General features: G+C 41.7%; 1 long non-coding RNA gene across 1 annotated transcript; it reads right to left on the bottom strand.

The window, feature by feature from the left end:
• Positions 1-8,598: 8,598 nt before the first annotated feature.
• On the bottom strand, positions 8,599-24,619 carry LOC141553595 (uncharacterized). Its single transcript, XR_012485542.1, has 3 exons — positions 24,528-24,619; positions 23,303-23,367; positions 8,599-8,970 (listed from the first exon to the last, which is right to left on the bottom strand). It is a non-coding gene; the product is annotated as an uncharacterized LOC141553595 (long non-coding RNA).
• Positions 24,620-25,408: the final 789 nt, after the last annotated feature.

The following is a 25,408-nucleotide window of genomic DNA, read 5'->3' as shown; positions in this document are numbered from 1 at the left end:
GTCCCCCAAGTCCATGCATGTCTCTCTCATCACTCCTTAAGGGCCACAGCCCTCTCAGTCTCAGAAACCTCATAAATGCTTCTAGAAGGTTAGAGGAACAACTTCACTGGAGAGATGGAGCTTCAGAGGGTTCATGGCTCATTAGGGCTAGAAAGGTCCTTCAGTAGTATACTCCATCCACCTCCTATCACATATGAAAAAAATGGTCCAGAAGGGGGAAACACATTGCTTGGGGCTGCAATGGGGGACTTCCGTGCCCTCGTATTCTAGGCCTTGATGGTGATGTAATGGGATGAGGGGACTAGAAAATGTTTTTATCATTGCCAGCAGGCTCTTGGCTTTCTCTTTTTCTTCAAGACAGTAGCTTTTCAAAGTTTCTTGTTGTAAAGAATAGAAAAATAAAAGAAACAGAAAACCTTTTTGGTTGTAAGTGAATGTTATACTATATAAATAGCTGGGACCTGAACATCTGGAATCCTATGACCTCAGCTACACTTTGCTCAACTGAAGGAAACAAAGATTTGATAGAACAAAGACAGATGTCATGGAGCTCAGAAGATTTGATGTAGATGGGGAAAAGAGTTGAAAGATGAGGAAAGGACCTCTGACAAAGCCAAGTGGACAGAGATGATAATTATCCCCTAGGTTCCTTCCCACCTCTTACATTCTCAGATTCTGAGGGTCTTAAGGAAACTTGGATATAAATGTTGTCCTGGATGGAAATTATTCCCTCCCCCACACACTTCAAATTGCAGAAACAGAAACTGACTTATCCATGTTTAGTTACTCAACTAGGATGGGATGCCAAAACCCAATTAGAGTACAAATTCCCCCGACTTCTCTTCTAGAAGACCCCTCTGGTTTTTTCCCAAAACTAGTGACCTTCAGACCCTGAAAATGGACAATGAAATATCCTTCTGGACAGCGGCCTTCCTCGTCCCAGATTTAACCTGGAGACTCAGTGGGGTACAGGTAGCCTTAAACATCCCAGATATGCCCAGATAGGATGCTAGGGGCTCAGCAAACGTCTGATCCTCCCCACTCCTTTCCCCATGGTCTCTCTGGGACTAGACCCAAAGTGCAGAGCCCAGAGGAGCTTGCTAGGGCAGACAATGCTTAGACTGCCCTTGTAGTCCAACCTTAGCCTTGCAGAGTCCCAGCCCAAAGTTTTCCTCAGCCCATCCTTGTTCTTCCCGTAAAGGGCCAGGAGAGGTCAGCATTCAGCCAGGCAGAGTCATGCAGTCTATGTCTCCTTCTTTCCTCCTCCTAGACCCTCCCACTCCATACACCTCTTAAAGAGTCAATACAAGTTTAATACATCCTTCCCAACTCAGCGGAGGGTCTGAGAGTCACTATATCCAACCTTACATACCCCGTCCTTTCCCAGCAAAAGATTTCCACTATTTTCATTGAGCACTTTCTCCCTTAAAGAAACATACAGTACCTCCACCAAAGCCTATCTGCCATCATGGGATAATGGCAGTAATCTTGAGCTCTCAAAGGCTGTATCAGTGAGTCTAAGACAAATTCTGACTGGTTCTACAGAGCTAGAACATAGGTCCATTGATGGATTGTGTCTTGGTTCTGGATGGCACATGAGGAAGCAATCCATGACCAAGTTGGAAACAGGGTGACGAGCTCTGGGGGAATCTGCAACAAAGACCACTCACTAACTCCCAGAGGACTTAGCAACATGGACACACCATTGGTCACTGAAGTATTGTGCTGATGAGCTAGTGGCCAGTAAGTTCCTGGGCTACAATCCGGGGACTTGCTATGCGGCATTTAGTACATGGTTCTCTCAGTCTCCTGGCAGCCCATCAACGGCTGCCTTCCTCTGCTTCCTGCAGACTCCTACTTTCCCTCCTGCTTCCTTCTTCTCTCTCTCCTCACCCTCTGCTCTCTCCTCTACCCCTTCCTGCTCTCTCACCCTATTTCCCCTTCATGTCAGTTTTTTATCTTGAACCTCAATCAGTCTCCCAAGGTGGGGTTCCCAAAGCAGGTTCTAGCAGAATGGCAGGGAATTTGTAGAAGGTTCCCTTGAGAATGAATAGATCTGATGGAGGAAGGGAAGCTTACCTAGATGCCAAGGCTGTTCCCCATCCTTAAAGCACTGCAATGATGCTCCAAAAAGGAGGCTATTTGTACTACTCTATGGACCTTGTTCCAGTAAGGATGCTTGTTTGTGCACATAGACATGGCAAACGGCAAGAGGCTAAGGAAACAGATTTTTCAGTCATGCATGGGCCTGAGAAACTTTCCAAGCAATGAAACCGGCAGGGGGCAGCGAGGCTCCACTAAAATCCTCCCTGAGGTTCCTTTCCACCTCTTACATTCTAAGACTCTTAAGTGCTTTAAGGAAACTTGGATATAAATATTGCCTGAGATGGAAGGTATGGCTTCCGGCCAACTCCACTGATTGGGATTCAGGACATTTCTCACCTGCCCCCCCCCCCGCCCCGTTCCCCCTCTCCCACCTCTCTCCCTTCCCCCTTCCTCCCACTCCCCCTGCCCATAGCCTAGCAGAATTCATGCTCCCCCTGCCCTGAGACATGACAAGAATATCTCTTCCCTGATACCTGGCTGGCTGTGAGGGACATATAGCAGGAACAGTCTGAGCAGCAACGGAGGAAGGAGGGGTGCAGAAGGCACTTGAATAATTTGCCTTCCACAGGCCCTTCCAGTTCTAACAGTTTCTTATTACTATCTCTTATGGATCTTACATTCAGTGTTCTAAATTCTGTCCTAAAGCCCTTTCCACCTCTCCCATGCTAAGATTAAGTGTTTAACAAGGCTTTGGGCGTAAATGCTGCCCGCCACTGAGAAGCCTCCTTTAGCAGTGACAGAATCTTGCAGGACAGCCTTAGAAAAGACTTTCTCTACAAATCTTGTCTGGGAAGGATAACAGAAGCAGAGGCCCAACACTGCCAGTCACTACGCTCTTCACCAGGCTTTCTTTCCCGATCCCAACAGACATCTGGTGCTGACTAGTCCTAATCTAAATCTTTCTTCAGACCCACACAAATGGAGGTAGCCACAGTACCCCAAACTATTGAGACTGTGGGAAGAGCAGGAATGGGAAAGGATGGAGAGTTATTTTGGGACAGAGATCCTACAAAAACAGGAAGCAGCAGCTGAGTCTTAGAAAACCCTTCCTAGCCCACCTGATTGGAAAAAGAGAATGACAGAGGGAAGGAAAGAGGATGTTGGGCTTCCTCCTCTTGTCTTAGGAATTGCCTGGTCAAGCCAGGCTCTAAGTGGGACATAGCCCCACCCCCTATGGTATTATGGGTCATAAAATGACCCATAACTGAAGCTTTCTCTCCCCAAGCTCCCTCATGATACCTCCCACACACATCCTTTGATGAACAAGAATCCCCCTCTCCCCCACACACATGCACAAATTGTGAAATATAATGTAGTGGTGGAAAGAACAATAGATTTGGAATCTAAGAACTTTACAATCCTGTTCTGATACTTAACTGTGTTATCTTGACATGCCCTTTGACTTGTCCAGGCCTTAGTTTGCTCATCTATAAAATAAGGATTGACTTTGATATTATTTAGGGTCTTTTCTAGCTCTAAACTCTGTGATTTGATGAGTGCCCCCTCCCAGATTTGTGATCTCCTAATATGATCTCTTATGAGTTCCCTTTGGTTTTCTCCTAAGACTAGAGACCCTCAGGGCATTGAAAAGGAACAATGAAGTATCCTTCTGAACTGTGCTGACTGTTTTTAAAAAGACCTTCCTGACCCCACGGTTGACCCAGAGACCCAGCCGGATGGAAGAAGCCTTATCCATCCTACTTTTGAACAAATGGGATGCTGGGGGCTCAGGGAATTCTATTATACTACTCAATGGGAGACAAAACCAGATTATACTGACCCTGATTTAATTCTAGCCAAGTATTTAAGATTCCTTAGTATCACAGAAGTAGAACTAAGAGTAGACTTCAGAAGCCATCTAGTCAAGGATTCTATTTTGTGAATAAAAAACAGGCTCAGGAAAAATGAGGAACTTGAAGATTTCATACAGGTAGTAAGCCTCAGAGACAATGGCTGAACCCAAGACCTTAGGCTCCAGAGCTTTTATCCATCCCACTTTTATCATTCTGCTTCCTCCTCATTTGAAGGATGAAGAGACTGAGATACAGAGTGGGAAAATGAAGACTATAAATAGTAGAGCTCTTTGAGGTGCCTAAGGAGGACTAGCACTTCTAATGTGAAGGCTGCCAAGCCCTTTTCAGGACTGCACATCCACCTATCATGTGCACCTGGCACTCAACTCTTACCTGTGGCTCCAAGAAGTAACGTGCAGTGGCCACACCCTGGCAAAACTTTCTAGACAGATGAGCTAAGCCAGGTGGAAGGTAAGCAACAGGCCTCCATGTCATCAGTGAGATAGAGGAATATCTACCCCAAGGATATGAAGACTGCCCTGTCTAAGCCCGTGAAGGCTGCTAAAACAGGCACTGTGGAGTGCGCAGAGCTTGATCAGACACCAAGGTCATCCACTGCATCCAAGGTCATCAACAGCCATCTTGATTTTTGTCCTGCCACAAGACTTTGATGATTCAGGAAGATTAGGACGTGACTCGGCCTCATTTAAATCCAATTTATGCTCAAGTCAAGACATCACCTTATGTTCTCCATAATCCTCTTCAAAAACAGTGGCAAATAACAAATAATGAGGTCAGGACCTTTACTTGAGAGTGCTCTGACCCCAAATCCAATGATCTTTCCTTGAGACCACATAAAATGTTTTGGTATGTAGAGGAAGATTTTGAATACCCAGTAAGGCTTTCCCAAACAGTGAGGTTTTCATTTTGAAGGCTTTACTCCATATACCTGAAGCTCTAGTGAGGAGAATCAAGCATGGAAACAGGGAGGGATCTCCCATGTGCTCTTCTATCACATCCCTTATCCAGGGACTTTCTAGGGGTGGTGGGAAAAGGGTCTGCTCCCTTCCTCCCCTAACCCCAACCCCAAGATTCATTCAGAAACACTCTGGTTTCCTTGGATGTTTTTGCAGCTTAGGGAAAGAGCCAGCATTAAGTGAAAACATGTGGCTAGGACTCAGGAGTTCCTGGTTCTCATCCTGGTTTAGCTACTTTCTGTGTGACCATGAGCAAGCCGGTTCCCAACTTGGATGCTCTGTAAGTGAGGGACTTGCAAGAGAAGGCTCCCGAAGTTTTCTTCTAGACACAGAAATAATCCTATGAGCTTAAGACTTGATCTTCAAGCTAGTTCTGTGTCCCATCCTGGCCACAGACACAAACAAATGCCACAGTTCCCTTTATCATGAAAGATCATGGTGTGATGAGGAGGAGGAAGGGAAAGGCAAGGCAAAAGAAGCTTTGCCTTTTTACTTCTAAAGGTGAATGTAAATTTAATATAAGTCATCAAGTAACTACTCAAAGGAATGTTTTTGGTGAACTGAAAATTTTCTTCTAATAGAAATTTAAAGCATTAGATCTTAAAAAGATTACTTACTCCTATTAAGAAGGTCTTCACCACTAAATCCACATTGCAGCATCATGGGTTTTCTCATTCGAGTCCCATAGAAATCCTCTGAGTTAGGGAATAGGAGAGAATAATGGAAAGAATACCTTATTTGGAATTCAAAAAACCTGTAATGGAGATAGAGTGGAATTCACTCTTACTAAATATTAAAACCTAGTTGTTAAATTTTCAATGTTAACTTTTGTACCTTAGAAATTGGCAGATGCTTCAAATAAGGCTTGATTCATCATTTTATGATTGTCTAGATTTAAGAAAGTGATAGAGAAAATGTGACTACTGCAGATTAAACTTAAATGTGTCAACCAGAGAGCTGGTTGTTAAATATTTACTACTACATCACTGTACACATATCCTGGATCATCACCTTGAGCAAATTATTTAACTTCTTTGGGTCTTAGTTTCCTCTTCTATAACTAGACTAAATGATTTTACATCCCTTTTAGGCCATAATACTAAGTTCCAATGATTCCTGCTTTACAGATAGCTAAGAGAAATCACTAATGCATTGGATGATAGAGGTGGAATCTATGTACAACGATGAAATTTAATAAAAGTATTACCTATACTCGAGTTCAAAAAATCTACTTCATAAATACAAGAGATATTTAGCAGTTCATCTAAAACAGATCTGGGATTTTCAGTGGACTGCAAACTCAACATGGGTCAACAATGTTGTATGGCAGCACCCAAAAGCTATAAAGATCTTGGGCTGTGTTTAGAGAGATATCTTCCAGGAGCAAAGAGATCTTAAATATTCTTGATACTACATTTTAGGACAAACAATAAGTTGGAGAACATTGACCAGAATGGTGAAGGACGTTCATGGCATGTTATTAATTGGGAGAACTGGTGATGTTTAACCTGGAAAAAAAGGCTCATAGAGAAATGGGGTGCAGAGGGGGAGAAGGACATCATGGCTATCTTTATGTACCTGAAAGCTGTCTTATGGAAAAGAGATTTAATTTAGTCCCAGAGGTCAGAACTAAAAGGATGAACAGAGGGGATGCCATAAAGCTATCCCAAAACAGGATGAGCTACCTCTAAAGGCAGTATGTTTCCTTCCATGTTGAAGGTTTTCCAATAAAGATTAGATAACTAACCACTTCTTTGGTAGGCTAGAGTTGGAATCCTTTCTCAGTAACTGGTTGGGCTAAAAAGTCACTGATGCTCCTTCTAACTTTGGATTTCTGGGAGTCTTTGATTTTGAAACTAAGGCCAGAGAGGGCAAGAGCTTTGTCCAAGATTGCATAGCAAGTTAATGACTGAAGTAGGACATCATCTGCAGTCTCTTGATTCCCAGGCTTGGACTATTTCCATTATTCTGGGGAAGTCAGCACTACCACAGACTGGATCTTTAGCATAAATTGTTCTGTATAAGACTTAAATTTGTGCACTAAGTGTCTACTATGCACTAGGCACTGGAGATGCAAAGACAGAAACTAAAATAGTCCCTCTTCTCAAGAACCTTACATTCTACTGGTGCTGGAGTGGGTGGAGTGGGGAGGGTGCCAAGAAGTGATCCTTACATATGTGTTTGATGAGTTCTGCCAATCAATCTGTTGGAATTATAGGGTGTTGAAGGATGCTTCTTATGAAGATAGACAAGCTCCTTAGCATCTTGCTGGATAACATAAGGAATTCCTCTGACTTATCCCCCAAATGGAACTTTCTCCAGGATGACTGGGATTTTAGAATTAAGGGGATGGACTCTTGACAAAGGAGCCACTTTATCCCCAATAGTTTACAAACTGAGCTGTATAACAATGTGGACTTCTTGGACTTCTCTTGGACTTCTGGACCAGAGTACAAAGTACTCTAGACATAGTATAGTAAGACTGAGAAGTATTTTTACCTTCCCTCTGCAGGAGCAGAGAAAGATAGGTTTCAGGAGGAAATATAGCAAGCCCTATGTGTTTGCTCAGGTGTTGCAAGATCCTTGGACCTGCTCAGATCCCTATATTCCTTCTTCTGCCTCCCTGGTTGTTTTCTAAGCATAAATCACTGCTAGGCTTCATGAAGTATGTGCTTTCCTTATAAGCTGAAAAGTTCCCAGATGAATAAGAATTTCAGAATTTTCTCAATGGTATACTCCTTAGAAAAGGGAAAAGGTCACCCTGCTGCTGAAGCTCTGCCAGAGGGAACCAGAAGATCTGGAAATTGTCAATGCTCCATGCTATTGCTATGAGTTCCTCAGACAGTATAGGTCCAAGGTGAATGGTCAGAGATGCTCAGTAGCCATAAAGTTCTTTGTCTTCCAGGGAAGAGTCTAATGGGTTATTCAAGTGTTTTTTTATTTCTGCATTTGTTGTGGGCTCCTGTGAATACTTTGTATCTTACGGGTTTATAGTAGGTAAGTTTATAGTTTATATATATATATATATATATATATATATATATATATATATATATATATATATATAAAGTGGGTTAAGTTTCTAGTGTGTATAGTTTATAGTGGGTAAAATAAAGCTTACCTGATCTCCATTTTTTTCACCAATGAATATTGGGGGAGTCAAGGGCAGGTACCCTTTTATTCTACTATGGGAGAAACCTAGGTAAAATGTCTGTTGTTCAGTTGTATCTGACTCTTTGTGACTCCATATGTTTTTAAGGGTTTTTTATGGCAAAGATGCTGAAGTAGTTTGTCCTTTCCTTCTATAGTGGATTAAGGCAAATTAAGGTTAAATGACTTGCCCAGGATTACACAGCTAATGAGTATCTGAAGCCACATTTGAACTCAGGTTTTCCTGACTCCAGGCCCAGAGCTCTAGCTATTGAGCCATGCAGCTGTCTAGCCAATACAATGCTTACCTGACCTTATTATAAAGCTTTTTTCTGGAGAATACTGGGTGAGGACAATGACATAAAGAGAAAAACAGGACCTTTTGGGGTAATTTCCTAGAACGAAAGCTGATTCCTCTGAACCTAGAGCCTTTAGGAACCACAGATCCCTGGAAATATAAGAATCAGGATAGGTGTCATATAGGATGAGAATTCAGGTCTAATTCCTAGTCATGTATTTTCTTTACTATAGCATGATTAGCAATTCACAGAGGAGTCCAAAGAGGTTGAACTGGTGTCTTCTGGGAAAGAATCTGGATTTGGAACTGAAGAAACCATGGGGGGAATAAGAGAAGACCCAGCTCCCCGCCTTCAAGTTGGGCTTGTGTCAGACACGAGGTAAGAGCAAGCTTGACCTTCCCCCCACAGCAAGATGTTTTCTCCATTGGAAACTCAATTTGCATCCAAAAGACAGCCGGGAATCCATGTGCTCAGGACCTGAGCTCAGATCCTGCCAAGCAGAGGATAAGGTTATGCAGGCAGCCTCCAGCTCTTCTCCCCGAAGAGTGCTGGGAAAGGAATTCCCCAGCTGTCTGTCTTCCTTAGGTTGCAGACTCTGCTTCTTTTCAGAGTAGCTCATATCCAGTGACTTGGGGAGCTAGAGACCTGGGGAATGGGGGGAGGAAGGCAAGAAAGGAGGAAAACAACAAATGAAGAATGACTACCACAGAGCCTTAGAGTATTTGAGCTGGAAATCAGAATGTCAGAGCGAGAAAGAACTCAGAGCATTGAATATAGAGGAAGCTGGGTAGTGCAATAAAAAGAATACTTACCTCTGGAGAAAAAAGACCTGAGTTCAAGTTCTCCTTTTCATCTTTACTACTCATATGACTTTGGAAAAATCATTTAACAACTCCCTGGGTCTTGGTTCCCTCATATGTGAAATTAAGAGGCTGAAATAAATAACATCTGAGGATCCCTTTCTGTAGGATTTAGATCTGTGATTCTATGAATATTAGAGCTAGAAAGGGTCCTAGAATATGGGCTATTAGAGACAGATTCTTAAAACATCAAACCTAGTTTGTTCATGCTGAGAATTTAGTAACATATAATACTGAAGCCTGAAGAGATATAAAAAGTCTAATCCAATCCCCTCATTTTATAGAAGGCAAAAACAGAAAAACAAAAAACAGCCCCTACTGCCACAGAGCTCACAACCTAATGAAGGAGACAATGAGCAAATATTTGATTTATATTTTGATTGTGGAAGTAATAGGGAGTCAGTGGAAATTCTTAAAGTGCGGACAAGGTCAAAACATGCCAGATCAATCTGGCAACTGAGTTGGAGAATTGACTAGAAAGGGAAGAAGAGACCTGAGTGAGGAAGACCAATCAGCAGACTTCTGCCATAGTCCAGTTATGAAAGCCTGGATGAGAATCATAACAGTACTAAAAAAAAAAAAAAAAAAGCAAGGTATTTTTTTGCCCCTTTTTGATCTATTTTTCTTGTGCAGCAAAATGAATATGGAAATATGTTTAGAAGAATACACATTTAACCTATATTGGATTACTTGTTGTCTTTGGAGAGGGGAAAAGGGGAGAAAAAAAGATTTATAACACAAGGTTTTGCAAAAATGAATGTTGAAAACCATTTTTCTATGTATTGGACAAAAATAAAATATTATTAAAAATTTAAAGAAAAGAAGAAGAAAAGGATAAATGGGGAACATATTGAGAAGGTAGTCTAGATAGGACTTGGCAATAGATGGGATATGGAGAAGAAAGAGTAAAGAGTCAAAATTTCAAGCTTGCATAACCAGGATTTTGATAACAAGAAAGTTAGGAAGAGGGGAGGGTTTTGGGGGAAAGATCATGAGTCATCTTTAGATCTATTGAGTTTTCTTGGGGAATAAGAATTGAAAGATAATTTTCCCAAAGTCCCAATAAAAGCCAGGGGGAGACTCAGGGCAAACACTCAGGCCCCTGATCCTAGACTTCTTCTATTGCATCATTCCTACAGAGGAGAACTTTTTTTAAAAAAAAGGTAAATTATAACTCTCTAGAAATAAAACAGTACTTATGTTTATAATCCCAATCCTAGTCATCAACAGAGAACAAGCTTGAGCAAGAACTGTGGAGCTGGAAAGGTTTTGAGGACACACCTAGTGATGAATTTTCTACCTGTGGTACTGGCAGGAGTCTAGCCACTCTACAAAGGTTTATTACTAGTTCGGCCTCAGGGTGATGAATCAAATTAGTCTTGAGTAACTCTCAAAGTTGGCGTACAAAATCATAGCGGGATCCCTGCTAGTGGAGGCAGTAACCTATTCCAATGAAACCATGTCTTTTACTCAACTCTTTAAGTAAAAACTCACCTCTTACCCATCTCTTTTCACCTTAGTTTTCCTGTTAATAAAATGGGAAGAAGGGGATTTGAATTTCATTATCTCTAATAATCCTGCTTTCAGATTTTATGATTTAATGAGTTCATGGTACTCACACAATTAAAAACAGCATAGATTATCAACCAGTTTTAGAGATGAAGAAACTGAAAGCCAGAGATTCAAGATGATTTGTTTAGTTTATCAGTTGGTGGAGAGGCAGGATTAAAATCTCTTGATTCCTGGTTCTGGGGTATTACCCAGAATAAGAAAAAAAAAAAAAAGTTACCACAGAGAACAACAGACAGACACATAGATAGACAGAGGGAGGGAGAGAAACAAAAAGCCCCCTCATCACCAGTTTATTATTTTAAGCCTGTTATGGGAACTCAAGACACAGGTCAGGCAGAGAGTTAGCACAATTGGCTTGAGGGAGCAAGGATAAGGACAGGTAGGAACAAAAGTGTGAATAAAGACATTCTAGAAACAGAGACAACAGCACAGAGAATGGAAATGACAAAGCATCCAGAGGATCTCAAAGAATCTATTGCAGAAGAAAAGCAAAGGACATGATGGGTATAAATTTCAAACAGTAGGACAGTGCCAGATAGTGAAGGAATTTGATTATCAGGAAGTGTCTGAATTTTCCTCAGTGAATGATAGGTAATGTATTGAAGGGAGCAGCTAGTTAGTTCCACAGATAGAGTTCTGAGCCTGCAATCAGAAAGTCCTGAGTTCAAATCCAATCTCTGATATTTTCTAGCTGTGTGACATTGGGCAAGTCACTTAACGCTGTTTGCCTCAGTTTCCTAATCTGTGAAATGAACTGGAGAAGGAAATGGCAAACTTCTCCAGAATCTTTGCCAAGAAAACTCCAAATGGTGCCAGCAGAGTTAGACACAAGTGATAGACAACAAAAATGTACCAAAAGGTTTGAGCAAAAGAATGATACATGGTCAGAGCTAAGCATAAGGAAGTCATCTGATACACGTGGGAAGAGGAAGAAGAGCAGGATGAGGAAAAACATTTAGAGGAGACTATTGAAATTATCCAGGTGGTGATGAAGGTTTAACCTGGGGCTGCCACATAGGGTCAGGAGATGGAAGCTTAAAGTGGCAAAAGACTTCTAAAAGCAACTAATCAAGTCCAGTAATTTTATAGATGAGGAAATTTAGAGAAATTAAGTGTTTTGCCCATGATTATCAAAGTCTTGCCAGAGAAATGATTCAAACTCAGCTCCTCTGACTTCCAGTTTCTCTAGTGTACCACAACACAACAGTTAATTCTTTCTCTTTTCCAATGAGAAAAAATGAAGATCACGACTAAATTTGTTTGGAAGTTTTAGGTCACCGCTTCTGGATTTGAATTTAACACTCCCCCTCCTTGTTTTCTCCATCAATGAATCCTCTTACCCAAAGATCCCTTTTTGTGTTAGCCTAGCTCAGGGCTGGACTAATGTGAACCCATCCCCTATAGAGATCTTTGTCAGAGAACCTTAGAATTTCAGAGCTTAAATGGACCTCAGCACATGGAGAATAAAAGCTTATTGAATTGAATTTAATTCTGATTAACAATTATTCTACACTCCTCACATGTTCCCTTTTCCCCAGATCTGGCTCTGAATGGGTAGAGAGGAGAAGGGAGCACTAGAACTAATTCCTTCTCTAATTTCTCATGGTCAGAAAAGCAGGCAGGGCATGACAAGAGGGACCAGTTTGAATTCACTGATTTTTTGGTTCTAACCTATGCTGAATAGATGAGCCCATCTTTCCAACCCTCATCCTAAATGCCCATCTAGAGAGATTTTTAATACTGTAGACAGTTGCTCTATCAGAGCACTCATGGGTCTTTTAAATTTTTTTGGTTATTCCTGATGTCTTCCCTTCTTTAGAAGTCTTTTCTGACCAACCCCAATCCTCGAGGAGCTATCTGTTCTAACCCTTAACTCCACTTTGTCTAAATAGCCTAACTAGCACTTTATTATTCTCTAATGCCAGAATTGGGAGAACCCTTAGGACATAGAATGTTGGAGCTGAAAGGGAACTCAGTATGGAGAGCACAGAATGGTACATAGAATCTTATAACTGAAAAATTGCCTTAGAATTTATGGCATAGAATGTTAGCTTTGGGAATGTCCTTAGAATATCGAATGTCAGAACATTGATCTATTTAGGCAACAAGTGAGTTGATCCTTGAGAGATGAAGTTGGTCAGGAAAGGCTTCCCAGAGGAGAGGAGTTGGGACATTAAGGATGACCAAGAATTCCTTAATAAAGGATATGTGAACCCATCCCCTATAGAGATCTTTGTCAGAGAACCTTAGAGGGAATTTGAGAACTTAGAACTTGGAATTTCAGAGCTTAAATGGACCTCAGCACATGGAGAATAAAAGCTTATTGAATTGAATTGAATTCTGATTAACATTTATAAGAACACTGAAGTTATTAGAGCTGAAGGGATTGTGGGAGGAAAGGGGAGGGAAGGAGGCAACATGATGTAGTGGGAAGAACCCAGAAACTCTGGATTCAAATCTTACCTCAGATATTTATTATGACTTTGTGCAAGTCATTTAATCTCTTGTTTTCCTCATCTATAAAACAAAGGAGTGGGGAGTAGATTAAGTGATCTCTGAGGACCCTTCTAATGCTACATCTATGAGCTTAGAATATAGAAAATAGACTATTAAAACTGAAAGGGATCTTGGACTTTATTCCAATCCCATCACTTTGCAGTTAAGGAAACTGAGAAAGAGGAAGAATGATTTGTCCAAAGTCACACAGTTAAATGTCATCTATAACTTCAACCAAGTCTTTTGATTCTCAGGTCAATGCTTTTTGCCTAACTCTAGTTCTTGGGAGGAGAACAAGAAAGGGAGAAGTTGGAGGGAAGATTCCCAATCCTCTTCCCCAGTTGGCTTAGGAGGGGATCCCTTGCCTTAGCTGTGCCTGGGTTTACCCAGAAGCCTGGGGCTCTGACTCCATAAAAGGGGATATCTACTATATCCCCCTGCCTTTCCTCAAAAACCCCATTTCCCGCTCCTCCTCCTGGCTGCACAGATGTGTCTGGCCCCACGCCTGGGCCAGAGCTGAGTATGTTGCAATCCATACACGGCTCCTCTACTGTCCCTCCCTGCCCTTGGACCTCAGCTGGCCACAGACAGCCTGTGGAGTGGGGCTCCTGCAGGGCTTGAAGTCAGGCCAAAGCCTGGGGGGGCCAGCAGAGAAGGAGGAAATGGGGGGGAGAAATTCCAGCCCTGGGCCCCAGTCTGACCAGACCATGTCTGGCCTCTACCAAGGCTCTGATAGCTGACCACATTGGACCAGTCATGTAGCAGCCCGCCCGCCAGGGTCAAAGGGAGTAAAAGAACACAGCATGGCCCGCCAAGGGATGGCTTGCTCCATATGCTTCCAATTGGGGCTGCTTTCTGGGCCTGTGGTCTGCTTCTTAGGTCACACCCTTTACACCACCATGGATGTGGGGGGCCCCAAGATGACTCCCCTGGCATGCGTTTCAGCTTCCAGGCCAGGGATTGTCAAGACAAATGGCTTCTGCTTCTTCTCCTGTCCTTTATTCTAACTCAGAGGGGCACAACCCTAAAATGGTACACAGTCCTGGAGTATACCACAAAACTTAGTCAAGTTACCTCCCTCCCCCGGCCTCAGTTTCCCCCTCAGTAAAATGAGATAGTTGGACCTAACAGCTTCTATGGCACTTTCCATTCTATGACATTCCATGTTTTTAGAGATTTAACATTCTGTGATACCTCCTGACTTAAGATTTCTATGTTACAAGTTCCTTTTCAACTTTTACATTTGATGTTTTAAGGCCCCTTCATGTCCTGACATCCCATCTTCTATGTTCTAAAGTTCCTTCCAGCTCTGTCTTCCATGTTTCTAATTTTTTCCATCCTTGGAGTATGGGAAGCCAACAGGTGCTTAGAAATCTATAGAGGTAAAATGTGTCCAATTTCACCTGACATTAGAGAAATAAGAAGAAATCAGGAAGTGAAAAAAATTAAATTTCCCCAGGAAACAGACCTGGCTTCTAAGGTCACAACCAAGTAACCAAGTTTATGATGTAAAATAGAGACAACTCTTCATTATCCACAAGTGGGTTATCTAAAGAGCAATGGGGAAATGGGTGATTGAGAACATATTTTTCCATAGCCATGAAAGTACTGAAGCTGTGGAATGTTATGGGCTTGGTCAGACATCAAAGAAGTCAAGGTCACCTACTGCATCCTGGGCCATCATCAGTCATCCTGACTTTTGTTCTGCTGGAGAAGAGAATGAGGCTCCCGAGTTTGTGTGATACTGCCTCCCTTAAATCCAATGTATACACAAGTCGTCAATAGTGATACCATTGATGCCCTTCAAAAACAAAGGACAATGGAGCAGCTAGATGGTTCAGTGGATAGAGCACTCACTCAGGAGGACTTGAGGTCAAATCTTGCCTCAGATACTTAAGACTTATTAGCTGTGTGACCCTGGACAAGTCACTTAAGCCCAATTATTTTGCTGAAAGAGAGAGAGAGAAAGAGAGGGAAGGAGGGAGAAAAGAAGGAAGGAAGGAAGGAAGGAAGGAAGGAAGGAAGGAAGGAAGGAAGGAAGGAAGGAAGGAAGGAAGGAAGGAAGGAAGGAAGGAAGGAAGGAAGGAAGGAAGGAAGGAAGGAAGGAAGGAAGGAAGGAAGGAAGGAAGGAAGGAAGGAAGTTAAAGAAGAGAGAGAGAAAAGAAGGAAGCTCAGTTCTCCTATCTCCCCCTCCAGAGATAGATGTTTCCGACCCCCTTTTGGCCAGTCAAACTCCAGGGTCATCAGCAGGGGATGCAAACTCATTTTAATATATGCCCAAAAAGTCAATTTCATTATGATATCGTTCTAATCAGTCTCCTCTGCCCTGCCAGCTTAACTTGCCCATGCTGCCAAGGCCATCTGATCATCACTCCAATCATATCCCTCTTTTGCACCCAACCTTTGAATGGTTCTCCAGGGCCTACAGGACCCAGACTTTGCAGTCTTTTCTCCTATCATATATACTGCCCTTCAGCTTGTACCTACTACTTGCCATCTCCTTGAAAAATTCCCACTTTCCCCCTTCTGTGTTTCTACTTACACTGTTCTACTTATACCCTTTTTTTTCCGAGTCAATTTGGATTAAGTGACTTGCCCAGGGTCACACATCTAGGAAGTGTTAAGTGTCTGAGGCCAGATTTGAACTCAGGTCCTCCTGACTTCAGGGCTGGTACTCTATCCACTGCACCATTTAGCTGCCCCTGCCCTTTTCTGCATTTCTGTAATTCTCTACCATTATTTAAGGCTTTGCTCCAATTCTACCTCTTCCAGGAAGTCTTCCCTGTTTTGCCCAGTTATATCTCCCTCATCTAATTTTACAATACTTTTTTTAATACTTTTTAAGCATGCTATAGTATAATTTATACAATTTTAATCTTTGTACATGACTTTTCTCTCCCTAGTAGACTATAAACTCTGAGACTTACTGATTTCTGTATGCCCTCCTTGGTAGCCAGCACAGTATCTTTCAAATAAATGCTAAGAATGTTGAATAATATAACCCACTATCCAACAGAAAGAAATCATTTTATGTTAACCTTTCCATAGAACTGAATGTTACTAATGGAGTGATCATAGCCCCATGATGAGCTCATCTGTGGTGAGGATGGTTTGCCTTCTTGCAAGATGTAACATAAAGCAATGGACTTAGAGTGAGGAAAACCTGGACTCAACTACCACCTCACACACATACTATGAGTATGACACTGAGTAACTCATTTAACTTCTCTTTGCGTCAATTTCTTCATCTGTAAAACCTGTAAAATCATCTAGCCTTCAGATTCCTTCCAGCTCTAAATATATGACTCTCCCCTCTCTCATTTTTGCTAGTGGCACCTGATAAGTGGTAGACTGTAATTCTTTGACCATAGTTGCTTTTTGGTTTATTAAATATTGACTATAACCTAGGCGCTATGGTAAGTACTTCAACATTTTCTCATTTGATCCTCACAAAAACCCTAGTAGACACTATTAAGAGCCTACTTTACAGTTGAGGAAACTGAGACAGATGTTATGTGACTTGATCAGGGTTTGAGCTCAGGTTTTCTTGAGTTTACCCCCAGCTGTCTGTCTACTGTGTCACCAATAGCTTCTAAGGAAAAGTTAAGAGAAGCAAGGGTCCTGTACCTTTTGTAATCCCTGTTCAAAAATATTTTGTAACTATTTTAAAAAAGATTTCAATGTTACTTAACTGGGGTTCCCTTTAAAGAGACATCAGAACAAGGCTTTGAACAACAACTAGGAAGTCAACAGAGACAGGAATGTGGGAAGAATATCATGAGTAAAAGCATGGCAGTAGGAAAGAGGGAGACCCACCCGGAGAGTGAGATTGACCATGTTGGTGAAAAACTTTGTAGACCTCAGGTCACTCACTGTCCATTTCACATGGGATTAAGCCATATGGACAAGACAAGGACATGGTTGGGCTATAGTGCTGATAGTTAAAAGTGGTGATAATAATGGTAGCTCATCTTTCTGTATAGTCAGGAAGTCAACAAGCATTTGTTAACTGCCTACTGTGTACTGGGCACTCTATTAAGTCATGGTGACAAAAGGTGTAACGTGCCCTCCTGGCAGTTACAATTACTAGTCTGTCCTAGGCCCAACAGAGTACCTTTGCCCACTGACCTTTGCAGTGTGAACTCTACCTGGCTCGCCTCCTCTGAGGCCTTCAAAGGTCTCTGGCCACAATCTCTTGAATCTATAGTTTAATACCCGGTAGCGCACTCAAGAACAGCCACGTGTAATCTTAAAAGCCTTTATTATACCTACTCACATAATGCCCTGACTGATGCCCTGACTTGTTGGTTCCCGAGTGAACACCTGGTCAGAAGACCCACGTGTTCACTACCAAACTCCTTACCTCTTTCGGCTATCCATCTCGGCTTGGCCACCCAGGCTAGAGAGCCAGGGTGAAGAGCGCCAGGTTAAAGAGAACGACTGCTGCCTGCAGTGGGCTTATAAAGGGCCTGTGAGGTCACACACACAGCCAATCAGCGAGAGAGTCACCCATTAAGAAGCTATCTCAAAATGGATAGGATCCCACCTACAAGGCAGTCCTAATATCCACAGAAATTACTTCTGGGCCTCAATCTCCTGATGCACCGTGTCCACCCATTTAAAGGGCCCTTACAAAAAGGAAATCAAAAATGTGGTCCCTGACCTCAAGGAGCTCACAGTCTAATGGGGGAGCCAACATACAAAGAACTTTGAAGATGATAAGATATTCACAGTATAAAAGGAAGGTCACCATCTCAGAGCAGAGGAGAGCTCAGTCACGTTGAGATGGATGACTTTTCTAGTTCTCTGGCTGACTCCCCTAATCTGGTTGCTAGATTTCTCTCTACCTATCTTTTCTTTCCTTCAACCACCACCTCCTTAACTTAGCAGAGGAAGAAACTAATGCATAATTTAAATGAATCATTTCTAACATTTAGACTTAACTATTTCTTCTTTAACCTTCCTTGGAGGTAGCTAACATAAGCAGCACCGCTGTTACTTTTCAGAGGAGGAAGCTAAGGTACAAGTGGTATAGCAAAATTGCAGAGCCATATCTAGAACTCTGGGCTTCTGTTTCCCAGATGAGTGTTCTAGCTGTCACAGACCTGCCTACTTTCCATTCTAGCTCTAGAGCAAAAATAAAAAGCATGGGTCCCATTCTTCCCTCCTCAGGCTAGGACTGTCAAAAGCCAGGAAGTAAGCTATGCAGAGTACACTGAGCCTAGGAGAAGGTTTGGGGTAAATTAGGTCTGGGGAAGGGTTTTGCTCCCAGGGCTCTGGACAGTTAGTTATCAGATAGATGCTAGAATAGTCTCTGACTCCAGGAGAAGAATTTGGAAAAAAGCTGGATGGACTTGCATTGCCAAGTGGACAAAATTTTAATCCACTGGGAGGAACAAGGGCAATCAGGCGCTTAGCCATTTGGACTTAGTGTCTGCTGTGTGCATAGTCCCAAGTTAATAAGGTCAGCTCTATATGGAGGAAAAACTGCATGAGCTGTTATTTGAGGGATGATGGAAAATTCCTTAGTCCCCAAATCTCCCCTATCAAGTCTAAAATACTTCCATAGAGCTTTGTGTCTTGGGTTCAGGCAACTGAATCTCCAAGAAATTGTTTCCAAGTTTAGAATACAAGTATCCTCAGTCAAGTTAAGAAGTCACCATTAACATTCAGAGCTTAAGATAATTTGCCAGCTGAGAAGATCAAAGTTCTAAGACTAAAAGGAATCTCAGAAGCCATTTAGTTCAAACCCTTCATTTTACAGATGAGGAAACTGAGGCCCAGGATAGTGAACTCTTTTGTCCAATGTCACACAGTGACTAGGCGTCAAAGGTGAAATTGCTACTGTGCCTCCTATTTAAACCAGCCTCCATGAAAAACAGAGCTAAGGGCTCTGAGGAAATTAATAGAAAAGGACATGACTAAAGAGAATTCTTTAAGACTCCTTACCTGTGGCAGGTGAGATCTAGTGAGATATTGTAGAAGGTGAGAGTGTGGCTTGATCCCTTAATAATCACTTCAATTTAAATTTATTATATTTTGTTATAATTATGCACACATAACCCTATTCTATAAATTCCAGTGGCTCCCTATTATGCCCAGGAACAACTACAAAATTCTCTGTTTGGTATTCAAAGCCCTTCATAACCTAAACCCCTGCTACCATTCCAATCTCCTTTTTATTCCTTACTCTCCTATCTTACTCTTCTATCCAGTGACGCTTGCTCCTGGATATTATAAGTCTAGGATCCTCCATCTCTCAGTTCTAGACATTCCTTCTGGCAGACCCCCATACCTGAAATGCTTTCCCTCTTCATCTCAGACTACTGACTTCCCTGGCTTTCTTTAAATCCCATCTTCTACAGGAAACCTTCCCCAACCCCTCTTAATTCCAGTGCTTTTCTTCTGTTAATTATTTCTTCTTTTATCCTAGATATAGGTTTCTTTGTATATATTTGCACATTGTCTCCCCCATTAGATTATAAGCTCTATGAGGGCAGGGATTGACTTTTGCCTCCTTTTTTAAATTAGAGCTTTTTGTTATCAAAATATATGCAAAGATAGTTTTCAACATTCACCCTTGCAGAACTTTATATCCCAAATTTTTCTCCCTCCCTTCCCTCTACTCCTCCCCTAGATGGCAAGCAATCCAATATATGTTAAACATGTACAATTCTTCTATGCATATTTCTATGCTTATCATGCTACACAAGAAAAATGAGCTCAACAAGGGGGAAAATGTGAAAGAAAACAAAAAGCAAGCAAATAACAACAAAAAAGTAAAAATACTATGTTATGATCCATATTCACGCCCAACAAGCCTCTTTCTGGATTTTTGCCTTTTTTTTTTTATATCCCCAGCACTTAGCACAGTGCCTGGAAAATAGTAGGAACTTAATAAATGTTTATTGATTGATATGTATACAAATAATTATATTATCTAATATATAACATAATGTCATAATTATATATAATATAGTTATATATCTCAGATATGCATATGTATTCCTATATATACATACACATATACAAACACAAATTTAGTTTGTAAGTGGCTTAAGCATTGGGACTAGATCTTTTTTGTTTGTTTGTTTGATCTTTGTTTCTCCAGTGCTACAAAAAGGATATTAATCCTAATAATCTTTGTTAAACCACATTGACGTTAATTAGAACTCTAGTAATTGAAGATGGTAGAGGCAAGATGGGAGGACATGGAGTGGGGGACAGAATCAAAAAGGAATCCTGGATTCCAGAAGACCCATGATAAAGTATGCAATTCACTTCCTGACAAAGAGGTAATGCAAAGATGCAAAATGAGACACACATTTTTGGACATGGACAATGTGGGAATTTGTTTTGCTTGACTCTGCATATTTGTTATGAGAGTCTTGTTCTTTCTCTTTCTAATGGGAGAGGGAGGTGGGAGGACAAGAAAGTAAATGCTTGTTAGCATTTAAATGTAATTGGGAAGGAATAAAGGAATGTCGAAGCTGGAAGGCAGTTTTTTCCTTTTACAAATGGGGAAACTGAGTTCTAGGCAATAATAATAAGAGTGAAAGAAGGAAAATAGCACATATTTCTCATATATTCCTTTAAGGCACTTTCCTCTCAACAATCTTGGAGGTTGATAGGATTATTATTCTTATCCTAAGAATACACATAAGGAAACTGAGAGTCTAAGTAGTAAAGTTTTGATATTAAATCACCCAATGCCAAATCCAGCGTTCTTTATGCTATAGCAAATTTACTAGATTGAGAGATTTCTGGAGTGTCATTTCTACTCCTGGTCTTGTGACTAAGTCATGGCATGATGAATCAATAAACTAATTAATATTTATTAATTGCTTACTGTATGCTTGACACTGTAGTAAGTCACCAGTGTTGGGCAAGTCATCTCACCTCCCCAGACCTGTTTCTTATTCAGTAAGATGTGGGGATTGGCCTAGATGATCTTTATATTTCCTTCTCAAATCAAGCTGTGATTCCATCATTTGTCTTTTGAGTGGGCAGTAAAAGGCCAAGTAGTGGTGGGAAGAGGAGATGAGATTTGGGGCATGGGGGGTCTGAAACTGCATCTTTCTGTGTTACACAGGCCTTCAGTTTGAGTTATTGAATTTCCTACAGGCTGAACTGTGTCTTCCCCTATCCATGGCCTTTTTCTTGATGGGGAGCAGATGCACAGATGGTCTCATTCACTCCCCATGTGGACTGGGAGGACTCTGGGCCCAGACCTCTCCAAGGGGAATTCTCCAGGAGAAGAGACTTGCACGAGCAAGCCCGTGGTCCAGGCTGAGGCTCTGCCGGGCTGTTTCCATTAGGGTAATAATGTGTTCCCGAGTTTGGTTTCAAGGACTCTTTCCAATGCTTTGGGAGGGGTGATGGCTTTCAGATGAGTTTAGAGCTGTTTTTTAACCTTACATGACTCCCATCGGGGCAGGGAGAGATCGTAAGACATTTGCAAGGCCAGTATTTTGCTTCTCTTCTCCGTGCAGAAGGCTACGCCACAGACCGTGGATAGGGATGTATTAGTCTCAGTTGGGGCCTTTTTTCAACAACAGATTTTGCTAAGGTCAGAGGTAGAGTCTACAGAGTCTAGGATGGCAAGCCTGTTCCACAGATTCTCATTCCTAGTGCTGAAAGAGACCTTTGAACATGGAATGTCGGAGAGGGAAGAGAGCTTAAAGCATCCAACAGAGAATATCTGAGCTGGGAGGAACAATGAAATATATAATATGCAAGCTGGGAGGGGACCTTGGAGGTCCTCTCGTCAAATTGCTTCATTTTATATTGGAGGAAATGATTTGTCTGGGATCACACAGCTAGTTAGTGACAGAATCTAGCTTAGAATCAATCCAATCTGTTCTCTAGTGTAGGGCTCACTTCACATGGGGAATCTATAACAAGAATATGTGCCATCTCCTCTGTAATTCTAATCTTCTCTGCTCTGGAAATCAATTTGAAGTAGACCTCAATGGTGGTCTAAGGGCAGTAGAAAAGGAAGGCCCACTCACCCAGTCTCAAATGTCTTGGATATTACTGGAAACTCCCATCTTCATATCACAAGAACTCTGCTTTGTCTTCTGTCCATGGCCTTCTATTTCTAGCTATCTCTGCTACAATCTTTTATGTATTCTGCCTTCTATTATAGTTCTCCATGGTGTTATCTTATCTCTTAAGTGGAAGGACTAATGGATTTGGAGTCCGATACCTGTGTGTAGAGTCTGGCACTGCTCCTCACTACTTTGGTAACCTGAGCACCCTAATTACCTCTCCTCTGTGGGCCTCCAGTTTCTCCTCTATAAAATGAAACGATTGAACTACATAACTTCAAATGATCTTCTACCTCTAACTCTATCGTCTACTAGAGTGTAAGTTCTATAAGGGCAACTACTTTTACTTTACTTATATCCCCAAACCTCTTAACTCTTATTTGTGAAGGATAGGACTTTGAATACAGCAGTCTGTTAATAAATGTTGATAGTGAAAAAAACAAAAAAAGTCAAAAAATGTCTGGCTGTCCACTGGCTGGCTCTGTATCCATGAGCCTCTGGCCTCACTTTTCTCCTGTATAAAATCAGAGGGGAGGAATGAATGATCTCAGAGGTTTTTTCCAGTCCTGATAGTCTAAGTTTATGTTACAGGCTAAAATGACTTAATGTGAATTAATACATTAGAGTTGGTTGCTTTCTGGCATCAAACAGAAAAAAGCAGTTAAATGGATTGGATTTTGAGATAATTTAAGTAAACTAATATTGAAGGAACATGACTTTGAGGTTTGGAGGAGGACCCTCTCATTGAAAGAACAGGAATATGAAGTTGATTTAGGATCCAAAACTGAAAGTATAGAACTAGAAGACTTTGAGGTAGTTTGGGGGCCTGGCACTAAGGAAATAAGAGATTCAGGAGATTCAGTGGTGAGGATACTTTGGGAAGGATTGTTTCTGTGATGAAAAGGCCTGGATGGTCCTGCTGCCATTTGTTCCCATGGTTAGAGAACTTGATCTAAGAGAGTCCTTAAGACATTATGGGAAAGAAACAAGTCAACTCACCTCTGAGGGCTTTTAGATATCAAGGGAGGTTGGTGCTTAGAAGTCAGGGAGTCCCAGGAAAGAGTCTACACGTATAAGAAGAGGAATAGAAGAGGCCTTAGTCACCATAATCAGGATCCTAAACATTAATAAATGTTAAATTTAGTTGAAATTGATTTCAGATCAACAATTATTTCTTAATCACATAGTAGATGCTAAGTCCTGGATGATGAGAGCAGTATAAAGTTTATGTAAGTCACAATCCTTGCCTTGCTCTTTAGGGATATAAGGCACAAATACAGATAGCTATACCATGATACATTGTAAGTAAAGCACAATACATGTTGTTACTGTTGCGGTCTGTCCTTCAGTCTGGAAGAGGACCATGAAGTCAGGAAGGAGATGCCATCAAGTGAATTGGATTTAAGTGAGGGAGGGAGGTACAAAATTACCAGTCTCACTTTCAGGGGCTAGATATAGATCAGGACAACTGGAGACAGCCCTGATCTTTTTCAAGTTACTCTTTAATTGTTTTCAGTTTGACCCAAGAAAAATCCATTCATTGATGAAAGCTAGGCAAGGAAGCAATACCCTTCACTGATGAAGACTAGGTAAGAAATCAGTCTGGGAGGGGAAGATCCTATGGGTTTCTGGCCATAACAGAAACAATTGTTATTTACATTCGCTCTGAACCAATCAGGACCCAAACAAGGACCAAGGTGGGTTAGTCCTGAGAACTACTGTCGATGAGAGCCATAGTGAAGCAAAAACAAAACACTATCAGATAGGAAGTAAGAGGAGAAGAGTGAGGGCAGATGGAAAAGAAGCTTGATAGAACTTCATTAGAAAGTCACCCTGATTTCCAGCCATGTGAAAGCTTGGGGCTTGTTAGACTGGGATAAGCCACAAGTTAGTCTACACAAGCCTCCAGTACAATCTTGGAAATGGACCTTATGGCTGACTCACCCGGCAGCTGGATGGGGGCTGATCTCAGAGTCACAGACTATAGGAAGTCCGAGTTGGAAGCTGTCCAAGAACATAGAATGTCAGAACTAGAAATCACCAGTTTATGTATTGTCTAGTCCTACTTTCTTTATTTTATAGAGGACAAAACTGAGGCAGAAAGGAGGGAAGATCACCTTAGTTGAGGCAAGAGATCATAAGTCCAGAGTGCCTTCCCCAACACATAGTGACAGGTAAGGAATAACTAGTGCAGCTAAACAGTACAGTGAATGGAGTACCAGACCTGGATGCAGGAAGACTCATCTTCCTGAGGTCCTCCTCAGACACTCGCTGGCTGTGTGCCCTGGGCAAGTCACTTTACTCAGTTTGCCTCAGTTTCCTTATCTGTAAAATAAGCTGGAGAAGAATATTGAAAATCACTCCAGTATCTTTGCCAAAAAAAAAAAAAACCTAAATGGGGTCACTAAGAGCCCCAGATATGACTAAAAATGACTCAATAAAAGCAATGATTAGTTACTCAATATTTCTATATGTGGTGCTATAGCATGCTCAGCCCTGTGGCATATATACATAGAGACCTCACCTTTAGGAGCTTATAACATAAATGAGACATTGGAACTCTTTTCTGCCCACTATTTTTGCTAGGCCATTTCCCTATTTAAAAGCCTTCTATGGCTTCCAAGTATCTTAAGGATAATTTCAGCACATAAGCCTGACCACAGGCTGTCCCTATTGTCCCTTTCTCCCCCCAAACATGATTCCTTTTCTTGAGCCATCCTAGTTTCCACAATGTCTTCCAAGCCCACTTTGTCTTTCCAGATTCCTCATCCTTGCACCCAGAATTTCCTCCCAAACCCACCTTTGTGTATCTGAATTACGTTCGTTTTCATTCTCAAAGAATGCTATGACACCAAGAAGGGGATGCTATGAGATGTAAGTGAATTTAAGTGAGGGAGGCTGGGCAGGGTCCCCTGCCTCATTTCCTCCTCCAGAGCCATCTGGGTCCAGTGGCCAGATATAGACCAGGATGATTGGAGATGGCCCTGGATGCAGTGGGAGACCTTGGCCTTTTTAAGCTAAGGTCTTCAACAGGTCTCAATTTGACTGAGGCCACACACATTCAGTGATTAAGGCTAGGTAGTGACTGAGGCAAAGAATCTCCTC

This window comes from Sminthopsis crassicaudata, chromosome 2, assembly GCF_048593235.1.
Source record: "Sminthopsis crassicaudata isolate SCR6 chromosome 2, ASM4859323v1, whole genome shotgun sequence".
Taxonomy (NCBI): Eukaryota; Metazoa; Chordata; class Mammalia; order Dasyuromorphia; family Dasyuridae; genus Sminthopsis; species Sminthopsis crassicaudata.
Note: the sequence above shows the minus strand (reverse complement) of the source record. Positions and strands in the feature narration are given on the sequence as shown.